We start from the raw sequence: 14,438 nt of genomic DNA, 5'->3' as shown, positions 1-14,438 counted from the left end.
ATCAAAAAATTAATAATTTCCAATAAATATATATATTAAAAAAAAGGTTAAAAGATGTGTTCAATAAAGCAAAAAAATAGTTATGAAAAATATAAATGTAAATGACACATGAAATCACATAATTTTTTAAAAAACTAGTAAAATAAATAGTACGAAGATTATTTAAAATTATTCTTAATAATATTTTATCACCAAACCAACCAAATATTAATTACGAGGAAGGTCTCAATAGTGAATTAATTGTTGTCAAATATTCTAGTTTGAAAACTGGAAATTGCTTCATGGCTTCCAATTCAAGTAGTGGGGTTAGTTTGAAGAGGTAGGCTCGAACGTTGCTATAAATATGGGCTGGGGTGGTATTCTCGTTTTCGTATTAGCATAAGTAGGTGATTAAGAAAGCACAAGAGATGGCTGTTGGCAAGGCATTCCTCATCATTTGCGTCGTATTATTCATTCTGCCTGAGATGTTGGTGGTATGTAACTGCAAAAGAGCATTCGTAGGCGATTCCTCTCCTGTAAGTTTGTTTATGCTATTCAATAAGGGAGGAATCATGTTACCATACACCAATCCCCAAAGATCTCAATTTTTTAATTTTTATTTTTGACTTTTCAATTTAAGTGCAAAATGAAAATACAAATTATCCTTTCATACACTCAAACAGTAATTCTAAGTTTTTTTCCAAAATTACCCACCCGCCTCTCCCACTACACCATAATCTGCTGTCAGTGTCACCTTGTCGGCGTCATCATTGACGGCCGCACAGCTCTCTCCGACAGAGATTTTCCCTCTCTCTCGCATCTCTCTATTTCTCTCTCTTCCTCTCTTTTTTCCTTCCCTTTTTCGACATCACCACTGCCACTACTGTCAGCGCCATCACCAGTGCATGGCCGGCTGCTGCTCACAATCCCCTTCGGCCGGCAACCTCCCTCTCTTTCTCTCTCCCTTTCCCCTCCCTATTTCTTTCACTTTCGTTCCCTTTCCACATCACCACCGCTACCACTGCCAACGACCCACTGCTGCTGCTGCGGCCTCTCACGAGCAGCGACTGGGCGGCACTAGTCGCCACGGGTGAGACGTGGCAGCAGCCGTGGGTCGTTGGCAGTGGCGATGGTGATGTGAAAAGCGAAGGAAAGAGAAAGAAATAGGGAAAGGAAAAGAAGAGAGGATGAGGTTGCCGGCCGGTGAGAGCTGTGAGCTGCGGCCGCTTATGACGCCGACAAAGTGCAGCCCGGTTTTGCCGTCGATGAGAGGCAAGCAGTGGGTCGCTGGTAGTGGTGGCGGTGGTGATGTGAAAAGGGAAGGAAAGAGAGAGAAAGAGGGACGAGAAAGGGAGAGAGAGGGAGATTGGAGACCGGAGAGAGGTGTGAGTGGCGGCCGATAATGACGCCGGCGAAGTGCCGGCCAGTTTAAGTGGGGAGGGAGGGAGAGGCGGACGGTTTGGGAGAAATAAAAAGAAAAAAAAAAAAAATAGATAGGATAATTTTGGAAAATTACTCATTGGGTGTATAAAAGGGGATCTTTTTTTCTATTTGACACTTAAATTAAAAAATTAAAAATAAAGGTTTAAAAAGTCAAATTTTTTGGGGTTGGTGCATGGTAACACGATTCCCCTTTCAATAAAAGCCTAACAATATTAAGCATATTAATTTTATGATATTTATTTTTTGGACAAACCACCGAAACAGCTACCTTCGCCAAGTTCGCAAGTGTATCCAAATCCTTCAAGTCCTAGTCCAGGATGCTTCCTCCCAACATCGACGGCCCAAGTGAGACCTGCACACTATTGCAGCCCAGGGCCTCCGTAACATCGTTGATCAATTTGGTTCATTTGGTATCCATATGTATGAAGCACTTCCTAAATTTCTATTCTGATGTTACATATAGCTTATGGTCATCTCAATACTTGCAGGTGTTGAGAGGTAGTGGAATTTATTATTATTATTAATATGTGTGTACGTGTTTTCTTTTATTTTTGTTTTACTAAAATAAGGACTTCTCAATTTTTCGAGGAACTACGTTTGGTGATCTATTTTTGTTTTTAATTTTACATCATAGTAATAAAATTAAAAAAATATCGATTTTTCTATTTTCAAAACTTTTTAAGCATTTTTATAATTAATTATGAAGCTGCGCTAATAGCTTATCTCATTACTTTATAAAACCTTTGAGTCGACTTACAAAATGTATGGGATTTTTAGTCTTCAACTAATCAAACCAACCATGAAATTAAATCCAAAACTGTACTAGCATTAATTTCAAGATCTATATCTTAATGTGATAAGAATCATATTTTTATCAAGAGAGATGATTGTGAACAATAAACAACATGAGAAAGAGAACTAAAAAGAAATGATTATGAGTGATAAATAGATTTTTTATTTAATTAATAACGAATTTGCCTACTATGTACTTTAATCTTTTTATGATTTAAGGTTTTATTTTGAAAAGAAAATGTGTCATAGCAATTAAGAGGAGTGAGAGAACTTTTCACCACGGTAACTTTTCAACTTTATTTGAATAGTGGATTCTCAAATGTTAGTAAACTATATGAACATAAGATCATATCAATTATCAAATTATGTTAAAAATAACTTATATTTTCTTTATTTTTGTTCATGTGTGTGGTTTGATTAACAATTTTTGAAGGCAATTGTACTTTATGTGTCTTCCAAAGAAGTCACCCACCTTTTATCATTAAAATTAGAATTTTCATCATTATCCTCTAAGTGTTGGACCAAACCATTGGAACAACAAATTAACCTCTCTTTGCCTACCTCAATTGAATTGTGAAATAGATCAAGACAATCTCTCTTTACAACTTTATTATTTTCTATCTCTATATCATCTTTAGTTTCATATTGAAATAACAAACACTTAAGTTGGAAACTAGTAAACAATTTCAATGTTTACCACATTGAGCATGGGTCAAACTTCTCCTTTTGCATATCCCCAGCATCCGACTTTTCTTCTTGTTGTGCCAATAGAAGTTTTATTGCAAACAATTTTAGTTCAAGACCAAAAAAATAAGACAATTCATAGAAAGGTAAGTAGGATTTTAATGTGATTGAACAAACCATGTCTACACCACATATGAGAGATAATCATTCCACTTTATCAAAGACAATATTATAGAATAAAAATAAATACAATTATTAGGTTTCCAAAACATCTCATATTTCTTCACTCATTGTATTCATGCCTTAAACCACGAGCCTCTTATTCCATCAAGTATCTTTCATTCCATCAAATAACATTTTATTTGTAAAAAAAAATTAAAAATATATACATAAAACTTACTAGAAAGCAATCATTCGAAAGTTAAAGTATTTTCATCCAATTCTCACAAAAAATTAAGTGATCAAGATATAGTAAATCATTTAAATAATTCTTAGACTAGAAGTTAGTAAATGTTTCTTCCAAACTTACCTTTATTAATAATAAATATTAAAATTTTAATGCAGTTTTGCATTATATACTACTAATTAACCAACTCATGTATATAATACTAACCAACTCATGAAGTCTTATAATTTATACAAGTGGCGTGTCATAAAAATTTTGTGAATACAAAATTACATTTTACAAAAAAAATAAAATAATAATAAAATAAAATAAAAATTAAATCAAATCAAATTAAAGTCAAAGAAAATTAAAAGTGATAGATTTTCTTATGGACAGAATACAAGAATTAAATTCCTTGTAAATAGGGTGTCCTTTTTCAGTTCAAGGACGTTTGAAAAAAGCAAAGGAATCCTAAGAGTCTACTCAAAAAATTCCACAAGCCTTAATTTGAACTCTACTTAACAAAGTTAGTTATTGAAAAAATAACTAGTGCAAAATATGTACAATTATTTCAATATTTAGAAGGGTGTTCCCCTTTTACCTTTATTCAAAATTTCAAAAGACATTATTCTCCTCTTAAATGAAATCAAGACAATATAACAAATGATATCCTTTTTAAAAGATTCATCTTATTATATTTCTACCCATGCATTTTTTTTAACCAATAAATTTGAAGAGAATTTATCGAGGAGAATTGTAGTCATGCATTTCTTAAAAAATAAATAAATAAATAAATTTGAATTATTTTTATTCTATTTTCATGTTACTATAATAATAATTAAGGACTCAAAAAAAATTTATCTACACACATTTGTCACAAGATGGGGTTTTGGCTACACCTTGGCATGGAAAACAATTTTTTTTATTTTATGTATTTATACAAAAATTATTTTAAGAAAAAGGAATTTGATCAAATCATCAAAATCAATTTTTGTGAAATACTTTTATTTGAATTCTTTTTATGAATTAACTGTTTTATAAGCATTATTTTTAGAAAATTGATTAACTATTTTATTTAAAGTTGTTATTACGTTAACTCCATTGATTATGGATCAAGCTTATCCTTTTGCATATTCTAAGAAGTTGTGTGACCTCTTTCTTTAATTTGATTGCTCTTATCAAATGAAAGGAACTTAAAAGACTTCTAGAAATGGGTTCAAAAAACGTTAAAAGTCAAAGTAACATTAATGTTTATAACTTTTTTTCTCATGGAAAATTGATCAATAAGAGAAAATCACCGGCACACCAAATTTCAATGAATACTATTGATGTGATTAGATAATGAATATCTTTGATAAGATTATATTCATCCTATTTACTTGTCTAGGTGTAGAGTTAACTTTTGATAGTTACAATATTCTACAATTATAATTAAGTACTAAAATTCTCCTTAATTTGCTCATTGCAAAATTTAAGAGTATAAGAATTTAAGAGGATGAGACTTTCCCTAACTTCTATTTAGAACTAAGTGATATTGTTAATTCCATCTTTAACTTCTTGTCTTAAGAATATTAAATAGATCATATAGGTCATTTAGAGTTGTTAGGACATTAAATCTTGTTTATATGTTGGCAATTTTGTTCCAATTTATGTTTGGCCATAGAAGTCTTTTTAGATAGTGACTTGCTCTCCATTGAAGATTAAGGGTTGTTATTTGTCTAACCAGGAAGTCACATATAAGTTTAAAAAGGTTTGGCTTATGGCATATAAGATTTATTTAAGGTATAAAAGGTTTGGTATCATTTTTGGACTTAAAATGTTTTTTTGAAAAGAAGTAAGGGTCACTCAAGCAGTTAACCCTGCTCAAGTGGTTCGCCCACTCAAGCGATAGGAACCGCTCAAGTGGTAAAAACCGCTCTAGTGGTCTAAGTTCGCTCAAACGGTCATGACAGTCCTACCGAGTTTAGAAACATATTTTTGGAAAAATTTAATTCAAACTCCAATTAGGAAACTTGAGATACTGAAATCCTTATGGCTTTTGCCTGAATACCTCCCTTGTAACCCTTTTAGGGATAAAGATCGGAGATTAGAAAGATCATAGAGATCTTAGAGAATTTTGGGAGACCTATTATTCTTTAAAGGTACTCTTTGAGGAGAAAGCCTAATTTGTCACACCATTCCCATTCTCTCATTCAAGGATTCAATTATTTGAATTATTGGTTGAAGACCATAATCCTTTTGGAGGGACTAAAGGATCTACTAAGGAGCAACAGGTAGTTCTTGCGTTGCAAACGTGGATCAAGTTGTAGGCACTAAAGAGTAAAGAAGCCAGGTAAATTTGTATGACTTGATTTCAAATAATGGATTTTGATTAATAGGTCTTAGACCTTGTGATTTTTTATCTCCATTATTTGTGGGGGTTTTCCACATAAAAAATCTAATGCCTCATTATCTATATATTTTATATTCTATTTGAATTGCCTACAACAGGTTAAATTAATTACACCTAATATTTTGCAAGGCAATCCTAAAAGGTTCATATTTATTTTTATGAATATCAATTATTGCTATCTCTAACTTCTCTCAAGATATCTTTTGATTGATTTGTTAGGATGTTATTGAGTTTGTTAAGTTGGTTATTTTAGATGGTCTTATTATTCTTAACATATCTCAATAGATATTTCAGATATTGACAATTATATTATCCCTAACAATTTGCAGGGTATTCCTAAAAGTTAAAAATCATATTTTATATACCTTAGGATTCTAGGTATAAAACCATTTACTTATTTGAGACATCCTAGATATATCTTAGGATAAAAAGTTGGTTATAATTTTTAAATATTTATTGATTTTTTTAAATCACCCATTGACCCTCCATCAGAGTGTTCCCTATTGGACTTTTGGTAATTATTCAAGTGGTATTTAAGCAATACCCATTTTTTAGGAATGGCATAGACTCAAGTGATAGTGAATCCTTAAACCATGAAGATAACATGTATGGTCAAAGTGAAAACTATCTTGCATTTTTTTAAATTTTCTTATGAGTTTGTTTGGAGAGCCTCATGACCATCCTATATACATTTATCTAGTTAGCTCTATTAATCTAACTTGGGTTATGGTTGTGTTTGCAACCAATACATTCTAGCCATCTTCTCACCTACACAAATCCATTGTTTTACTATATGGTTTATCCATTGTTTTTGTTTGGCAAGCTCATAGATATTGTGCAAATGATTTTTTTTATGCCATGGCCATTTATGACAAGCATTCTCGCTTTAGAAGCCTTCCATTTGCTCTATTCATTTCCTAGACAACATTCAACAAGAGTTTTTGATACTTGGCTAGTGTGCTCTAATTAACTAGAGCTCATGGTCCAAGCAAGTGAGCCACACTTGAGGTGTGATGGTTGGCTCTCTCGCTAATGAAAAATATGAGATTAAAGTTGTTAAGTAGGGGCGGTTGACTAGTTCCACTCACCCAAGGTTATGGGGGTTGCAGATAGCATGTGAGCTCTTCTCGTGTGATTGTAGGGCCTTTAAAGCCCATTGATGGGTCATCTATTAACTATGTGTTGTTTTCTATTAATTAGTAGTGCTTTCACTTGGATATTTGCATCAATGATTTGTAAGGCATATGCATGCTCATATTGGTGAGCAATATGATCGTTCATAGCATATGGATGGTCCTCTCATATTGTTAATCGAGTTCTAGGCTATATTTCTGCATGTGACTATTGTGCAAAACTAGTTTAGACTCACCTCATTGAATATGCTATAGAAGCCCCAAGCATTATCTTCACTACCCTCCTTGTCTAATTTGTCGCAATCTTGCTTAGGCTTGAGTTTATTTGTGGATCTACATGTTCCATCTAATTTTAATGGGGCCCTCCATCCAAATTCTACTGAATTCCATACAATTTCCCCTCTATTTTCAAAACAATTATATACAAGCCTTCTAGTGAGGATAGTTGTTGCCATCAAAATAAGGTAGATGGTTTATGGATGATCCAAACCTTTGTGGTTCCATAATCTAAGATCATAGCATAATAGAAAATAAAAATAAAAATTGATAATTAAAATTTTCCTACTTTGATACCAATTCAAAATTTGTGATTTCAATTATGAAACTACCTAGAAGGGGGTTGAATAAGTATTCCTTTTTATTATAGCCCAAAGCTTACCAATTTTTGTTTCTATAAATTCTTTTAATGAATTGAACAATTAATCAATCAATCAATCAAAAATTTCAATCGCTCACAAAGATGAATAATTAATGTGGAAAATTACTCATAAGGCCTCTTAGAGATTTGTGGATATAAAAACCATTGGATTGAGACCACAAAGTTATCATCCACTATTTCAAAGAAAAGGTACACAGACCATAAAATTATCCTAAAGACTTGCACCCTAGAATCTACACTTGATCTCACATTCATGATGCAACACCATTGACTTCCAAGTAAACTCTTTGATACCTTGAAGGGATGGAAATCTCTCTCACAAACCAAAGAATAAATCCTAAATAGTTTTAAGAGTTTTGGGATACAAAAAGGATAATGACTTTTTATCTTTTATGTGCATTAGAGAAACTTGATTTTTCAGGCATAATATGTATATAGGAATGAAATGTAGTGGACTATTAATCCTAACTTTTTAAATTCCATTTTTTTTTAAAAAAGGAAAATTAAAATTTTGCAAACTTAATTTATGGAAAACTAACCATCGAACACTCGAGCACTATATAAGTGCACTTAAGTGATTTCAATGCTTGAGCACCCCTTGTCAGCGCTCTAGCATAGAGTTTGAGCACTAGATTTGAGCATTTGAGTGTCTGATCTTAAATTTTTCTAATTAAATTAACAAAATCCTCAACCTAATATTCACTAAAGTCCACATTATGTTGCTTGTTTGAAGTCATTAACTTTTTCATAGCTCTTTATACCTTTATGATAGGAAAATATAAGTCTTAAGGTGGGTTGAATAAAACATAATTATCAACTTAAACTAGACAATCTAATTCACTAACAATAGATTTAAATTTTAATTCATTTTCTTCAAGCTAGGAATAATATTAAAAAAAAAAAATTCTTAACAACTTTTTTGTCTAAATGAAATTTTTTTGAGTGTAAGAATTGTTTATGGCGGTGAAATTATTAAAAATAAACAAAAATAGGGAATATATTTTAAACACTTTTAAAATTATTTCAAAATTTAATTGTTCCAAGTATTTATAATGAAAAATAATAGAGAATAAAATTTATAAATTCATACCAGTTTGGAGAAGTGACTGACAAACCAAGAATGTAAATTAATAGTGAATTAAAATAATAAAAAATAAAAATAAATGAGACAACTAATAGTTAGGATTACACTTCAGAGATTGAAATTTCATAATTGAGATATTATGAAAAATAAAAAAAAATCCAAAATAAAAAATTTAAATAACAATTTTATAGGAATAAACACACTTCAATGGGACGTTTTTGTGATTCAATGGCTTATTAACTTAATCAATAAAGAGACAAGTTGCATTTATAAGAATATTTCAATCAAACATGTTTGATTTTTCCATAATCATTGAGAAGGCCACACAATGGCTTGATAAGATGAGTATTTGAATGATGTGCCATGCAAGTTTAATCATGGTATAGTTTTGTGTTGTTAGATCATTTGCAAAAATTGTCATAGTTATTAAGACCAATGGCTAGAGAATGCAAGCTAATGAAATGTCCATTGAGGTGGTCTATGAGGGGTACTAACTTAACTTTGGGTGCTCCATTCTGTTGACTTGTATTCTTGCAAATATATCTCCTATGCTACTATGCACATTTGACAACCATTGCTATGCACATAATGCCTATATTTCTACACATATGTAGCATGCACATCCATATCTATGAAGTATTATGAATTGGCCTTCTAGAAATGTGAAGTAAACAAGTTTGGTTTCTTCAAGGAAACAAAAATCTACTGGGACACCATTTATTCATGGTTCCCACATATTACTATAATTTATATATAATTCTTTCATTTTAAATTGTTTTAATTAGAAAGATATTCCTTGTATTTGACTTATCTTGAAATTTTATGTCATCCCTCTTAATTTTATCAAATTAATTAAATTTTTCTTAAATACATGTGAACTACTTTTCTCCTCCAACACAACTAAAAACATTACAAACATCTCCAAATCTATGTCATTCTTATAGTTCCGTTCTATAGAAATTCTTTAACTATTGACTAGCCAATTACTTAAGAAAGGTTTGGTTTTTTACTTTATAGAATGGTTTAAATTTGACATTTATAATTTTAAATATTGTTTTATATTGAATTTATTTTATTTATTTTAGTTTTGAAAAAATAAAATGATAATATAGTAAAGCAAGGATGAAGTTAGGAATAGGATGCAAGGGGTAATAGGATAGAGGTTAATTTCAAGGGGAGCAAAAAAAACCTGAAAGTAATGTTTAGCCCATCAGTTGGTGTATTTCTCTTTTAAAACTAAGGTAGGAGGTTCAATTCTATGTCCCATCTGGCCCGCCAGTGTAGTGAACCAAATCATATTTATATGTGTTCTCATTTCTTTATTTTATTTATATTGAGATTTATGTTTTTGTTTTTATTAGCTTATTGATGCAGTTTTTATTTATATATTTTCTATATGGAAGCATATTTTTATTATTTTTATCATCCATGCTTTTATTTAATATTGGTTAATTCTATAAATTATTTTTGTGTAATGTAATGATATACATACATTAATTACACAACCCTTGCACATTCAAATACTTCAACTTACAACAAGGAATGATCTTAGATGTTGGGCATTCTACTTCTTTTGATTCAAGTTTTGGGTGAGCATTTTATTTTATTAGTAAAAGTTTGAAACATTACACAAAACCATTGTTTATCATGAGCTAATAATATTTGGTGATTAACTTTGTTATGAAATTACTATAATTTTGTATAATTTTCTTGTGGAGACAAATTTCTCTTCTATCAGTATTATGTAGATTGCACTCCTCTTTACCCTTTATTCTATTCATTGGTTGTCATGACAATTTTTAGGAAGCATTAATTCTTTCTAATTTTCTTGTGGAAACAAATTTCTCTTTTATCAATATTATGTAGATTGCACTCCTCTTTAGCCTTTATTCTATTCATTGGTTGTCATGACAATTTTTAGGAAGCATTAATTCTTTTTATTATCTCTTATCAGGTGGAAGTGAACAACCTTTAGATCTTATTAAAAGCATCAATTTTGCTTTAAATGGCACCTTCATCTGGAGGTATGAGTCTCTATGTCCACCAAAGTGCCTTTATATATATAATAAGAATAAAATTGAATGCATTTTGAGTGAAAATACATAAATTCAAAAAAAAAATATTTTGAAAAGATTAATTTTAATTAATGGACTTGATTTAGCAGTAATTCAAGTCTTTTAGCACATGGCTAGAACTTGCATGCTTGTTTATTTCAATTAAAAAGCCTAGATTTGGAATTGTTTTAATGCATGTTGACATTTATACGATTTCTAGAGACTATGATAGCTTGGCCTTAGATCATTTTTAAAGTTATAGCTCATGTCATAATTTCCTAGTTTTGTAAACAAGGTTAAGTGTTTACTCTTTGATTTGACAATTTAGGTTCTTCCTTACAAATAGAAATCCAATGGAATGAGCAGAGCCGGAAAAGGTATGTTCATAGATATGCTTTACATATTTGATTTTGATTATATTCACTTAACTGTTAGGAGCCGATTGTGCCAATGACACTTTGGTGACATTTTTTTGTAATGGCAATAACCAGTGGAGAGCTAGGAGACATAATATGGATTGTAGTTTATCCTTATTTAGTTGGTTAATTGACAAGTTTAGTAACTATTCTAAATATGTAGATTATTTTTTACTCTATCCTTGTTACTTATGTTAGACGTTTTAATTTTATTATCATTTAGTGGTTTAAATATTTTGATTATTTAAGCAATAGCTAACAATGACAAAACATATATTCTATAAATAGTACAAGTAGAATGACAAGAACAATATTAGACATCTCCTTTGTTTCCAACATTTAGTTTAATGTCTTATGATTCAATATAAATATATTAATATTTTGAATTTTGTTAAATGAAATATGTATAATATTTTAATATGAATATATTCAAAATGAAAGAAAATCTAATTATTTAATTTTAACTAATTTTATAATTTTAGAAAATATTATATTATATTTATTTAATATTATAAATCTTCTTAGAAACATATACATTCTTTTATTTGTCATTTAAAGTAACAAAGTGTACATAGCCAAGTGGTAATCCATGTCTTTTGCTTAATTGGAGGTTTAGAGTTCAAATCCTTCATTTTTCTTATACTTAAAATTATGAATCCCACATTGGATGTGGACAATAAAAAAAAAAGGCCCTTATAAATCAAGGTGTCGTTAAGTGGTGTTTGGGTTGGGCTTTTGCCTCTAATACCATTTAATGGAAGACTTGGGCTTCTATTTGTGCCTCTTAGAATGAAAAAGAGGGAAATGTTGGGTTTTAAATTGGGCCTATTTAATGAAAGAAGAGTATGGGAATTGAACCATTCGGTTCATGTGGAACCACCCGGTCTAGGAGGTTCACCGATCCAACTGCTAGTTCGGGTGGCTTGTGGCCGGTTCAACTACCCAGTTTTATAGAGAGGATCAGACCAAAAAGTCCACCACAATCAAGCCAGTTAGTCCGGTCTAGTTTTCAAAAAATGAGATATCACCAAAGTAATAATCTTTATTAGAATTTTTAATTACTTCCATATATATGAACAATAAATAGCTATTGTATTATATTAGTCATAAGAATATTAAATCATACAAGTGACACAAGATGTAATGTGGAAAAAGCACCTAGAAACTTCCAAATGTAAAAAACATGGATGGTCTATCAAATGCAATTAATCTGCTAAATAATTTGGACAAAAAAAAAAACACATGGTTTTATCTAATCAGATGCACCTATTCTACGGGATTTTATATTATTAGTGCCTCAACTCTTTTTTTTTTTTTTTTTTTTCACATCCTTGATGTAGTACTCCATGCCCCTTATTGGATCGCCTCAAAAATCATATTGAGATTTAACAACTTGAATCCTTGACCTTTATTTTGCTAAAAGGTTTGTTTCAAGAATATTGGTCATGAAAGATTGAGAAATAGAGTGCTTCTTAATGCTATCAAGATGATTAATCTCTTGTACATCATCTTCAATATATTGAACTTATGTTTTCATACCAAAAACTTAGGGCATTGATTTGGAAAACAGTTATAACTTTATTCTATAAAATTGCCCCGATAGTATGAAGAATGGAATAAAAATTGCAACAACAAAAGAAAAAAAAAATCCAACATTTGAACACCTGAAAGGGATATTCAAACAGTATATGGAATGTTTGAACATTCTACACTTTAGCATTTGAATGCCCTATTGATATTTGATTATTCCTAGGGGATGTTTGAACATTCCTTTAGGACTTTTGAAAATCTTACCCATGCTGGTGTTCCTAACTTCATATTTCATGCTTTTCTTCAAATATATACAAGTTAACCTTTTATAGGGATTCCATAAACCTTAGTAATACCAAATGCATACATGACTCAAGAATTATCAACTCTAAAATCACTGAGCTTGATTGGGAACTAGTACGACCCTTGGAAGTATGATGTATCCTTCACAGTATGTAAGAAATGGAACAAAATTGCCCACCTAACATCAACAAACTCAAACATTACTTTTGCCTTTAGGAAACTCTCTTTAACAACAATTTTAGAAGTATTTGAAGACAAAAAAAATTCTTTACCATAAATTCAAACTTCACTTTCATTCTTTGGTTATGTCTTGGTCCTACTCAACAATGAGTACGTTATCAATTAGTAACTTTCACATCTTTTTAACAGCGGATGTGATGAAATAGGTTGGAGTGTTCCATTTTTTTGTTCATAATTATGAACCCTTTTCTCAGTCATGCATCGATTTTGATTGCTTTGTCTGTTTACATACAACAACCATAATTGTAATTATTTTCTAAAAATTCTTCAGTTTAATGACTTGGCTGATGGCTGCAGAATTTCATGTCCCCTTCATTATTGGTATCAACTGGAGAATGCTATTTAGTAATCAGTTGACCATTGAGGTATGGGGAGTGGTTGGCATCGGAGAAGACCATCAGGCTGCATAATGAAACAATCCCAGATGAACTGCACAAGGTGAATGAATATAAAACTAAATCAAACATGAACCCTTAACTATATGTGCTTTTTAGTTCATGGCAATTAACACACGTTGTAATTATTATTTGTATCAGATTATATGGGTTGGGCATTCACAAGGTGATGTATGTGCATATGGTGCTAAACATTGGCTTAGCACTTCAGTTAGACAACATGAACGCCTAACATATATAATGGCTAGGAACAATCCTAGCCCCAAAGGTCAGCATATTACAATATTTCCAGTACTAAATTCATAGATCTCAAATTACTGCTGCATCTGTTCTGTAATTTTCAGATTGACCAATGTGTTTGTTAACTACCAGAGCTTTGTTTCTTCACAGAATAAGTATCTCCTGGGGAAGAGAATCTTTTGAGCTTTGCTGAAGGCATGATGAGAAATTCTCGGGCCAATCTCAGTGCTCAAAAGAGAACACATGGATGTAGTATCATTAAATAGTTCTGAAAACATTAAGGCCATAATAAGGGGCGAAGAAGATGAAAGAAAGCCTTCTGGTCTAGCACTAGTCATGGCAACAACCATTCATAGATTCCTACCTAACCAAGTAGGATTTTGATCTCTTTCAGGATGAGCATAGTCAAAATAAGGTATGTAATGTATGTGAGAATTCTTTTTCTTTAAATTTTTACGTTCTTACATTTTATTTCATAGCTTTCATGATAGTATTATACGCTTCTTAAAGGTCTTCAAATTCCCCTTCTTCCTCATCACTAGATTTGACTAGATTTTTTTATTCAATCCTAGGGAATTGGGGTAATGAGGTAGTGAACGCAATGAGATTATTAATTTCCTTATTCTCAATTGAAACATTCAATTTGAGATGATTTTGATGGACCTTTTCATTATTTTCTTGGAGAGATTTTTCTCTTTCTTTGAACCATC

General features: G+C 31.0%; 1 long non-coding RNA gene across 1 annotated transcript; it reads left to right on the top strand.

Moving 5' to 3' along the window:
* Positions 1–354: 354 nt before the first annotated feature.
* LOC109121802 (uncharacterized) lies at positions 355–2,013 on the top strand. Its single transcript, XR_002029060.2, has 2 exons — positions 355–515; positions 1,687–2,013. It is a non-coding gene; the product is annotated as an uncharacterized LOC109121802 (long non-coding RNA).
* The last annotated feature ends 12,425 nt before the right edge of the window (positions 2,014–14,438 follow it).

The sequence above is a fragment of the Vitis vinifera genome, chromosome 19 (genome assembly GCF_030704535.1).
Source record: "Vitis vinifera cultivar Pinot Noir 40024 chromosome 19, ASM3070453v1".
Lineage (NCBI taxonomy): Eukaryota > Viridiplantae > Streptophyta > Magnoliopsida > Vitales > Vitaceae > Vitis > Vitis vinifera.
The sequence above is the reverse complement of the archived record's forward strand: the minus strand, read 5'-3'. Positions and strand labels throughout refer to the sequence as shown.